The sequence below is a fragment of the Panthera tigris genome, chromosome B1, assembly GCF_018350195.1.
Source record: "Panthera tigris isolate Pti1 chromosome B1, P.tigris_Pti1_mat1.1, whole genome shotgun sequence".
Lineage (NCBI taxonomy): Eukaryota > Metazoa > Chordata > Mammalia > Carnivora > Felidae > Panthera > Panthera tigris.
The window spans coordinates 100,412,614-100,414,501 of NC_056663.1; positions in this window are offsets into that span (position 1 = coordinate 100,412,614).

Genomic DNA, 1,888 nt, shown 5'->3' on the forward strand with positions numbered 1-1,888 from the left:
GAGAGTGAACCAATTCCACTAGATAGAAGACTTAAGTTGCAGAAAAGCAGGAGAGAAGAGTGAACAGGCTGGTTGGGGGTCTGACAGCACATCTTTGAAAGCCTAGTACAGGAGTTTTCACTTAATCCTGTAGTTAACGCATAGGGTGACTGCAAGAACAGAGGATAGGGCAAGAGGGAAAGAGAAAACTTGGGGCTTCAGAAAGACATACAGTCTGATGAACTGGAAAAGATTAATTTTTAATATGGTTATTTGTTATGCAGTCATGCTGTAGGCCAGTAACATCATATGATAAATGACACAAATGTTTCCAAGTGTAAATCATCATATTCCAACTAGGCAGCCACCAACAGACACACATTTTCCATTGGGTCAAAGGGACCCAAAATTTTATTTGCACACAAAAATACAGATGTGTGTTTTGTTCCCCATAGGCAACATCTGAACGGCCCCCATCGTGAAATCACCGCTGTATGCTCGGGCTGCCTGTGGTTGAGTTAGTCATTTGTTGTGCCATAGGAAGGAGGTGACAGTTACTGCTTGGATATGTTTGTAGGGCATAACCTCAAAGGGACTTCCTCACCACACTCTATAGTAGAAAGAAATAAATGTTTGTTTTGAAAGATAACCATAGGTAAGTAGGAAAAAATGCTCAAGGGCAAATACTTTTGAAAAAAAAATGCTTTATGAAAGAATGTTGGGTTTTGTTGTTTTTTTTTTTTTTTTTCAAGAAAGGCAAGTTCAAGCAGACCACTTTTTTTTTTTTTTGAAGAGTACTGCCTGCTTTTCTTCTTTCCAAAATTTGCCAGATTTTACAATCCATATGAAGCATATTTCCCTAAGGATTAAGAGACTCCCCTCCAATTAAAATTTTTAGTTAAGAAATTAAGGGACCACATGGTACATATTTCATTGCCAAGGAGAAAAGAAATCCTATTATCTACATAGAATGCAAGGAAATGTGAGCTTTCATACTTGACTTTTTTTTTTTTTTACTAAACTCTTGAAATCAAGCAATGCCAGTTTCCCTCAAATTCAAGTTATTCTGCTTTATAATGATCACCTCTCAAAAAAGCATTTCCAAGTCTCTACATGTGCCACATACCACCTATAAAATGTAGAAAATTTTTAACTCCAATACTCTCACTTAAAAGCATTTCAAACTATAAAGAAAAAAATGACCAATTATAATCCCGAAATTATTTTGTCCTTCATTTTATATAGCTTCTGCAAGAATTTGGATTTTACTGCCTCCCCGATTGTTATGGTGAACTCTATTTAGGAACTGCGTATTAAACTCCCAGTCTCCAAGTAGAGACAAGGTCTATAGTACAGGTGTCTTAAAAGTACTTTTCATATATTCTGGGGCGCCTGGGTGGCTCAGTGGGTTAAGCGTCTGACTTCGGCTCAGGTCATGATCTCATGGTCCGGGAGTTCGAGCCCCGTGTCAGGCTCTGTGCTGATGGCTCAGAGCCTGGAGCTCGTTTGGGATTCTGTGTCTCCCTCTCTCTCTGCCCCTCCCCCGTTCATGCTCTGTCTCTCTCTGTCTCAAAAATAAATAAAAACGTTAAAAAATTTTTAAAAAAAAGTACTTTTCATATATTCTTCTCATTCTTCTGGTTCTCTTTCCTATTAGATATTTATCCTTGAGTAAGTCATTTTATCTCTCTGAAGTCAACTTTCTTTACTTTGAAATGAAGGAAGGGAAAACCAAGTAGTCTTTAAGGTTCATTCCAGGTTTGCTTTTGAGTGACTTCAAATTGTTCTGTAATCTTAATTCCCGATCACCTAATACATCCCAACCACTCTCCTTCCTTTGTCTACCATTGTCACCACCATTTTTGACTTTGACAAACAGGCAGAGAAAAACACAGGGGAGAAGGAAAAA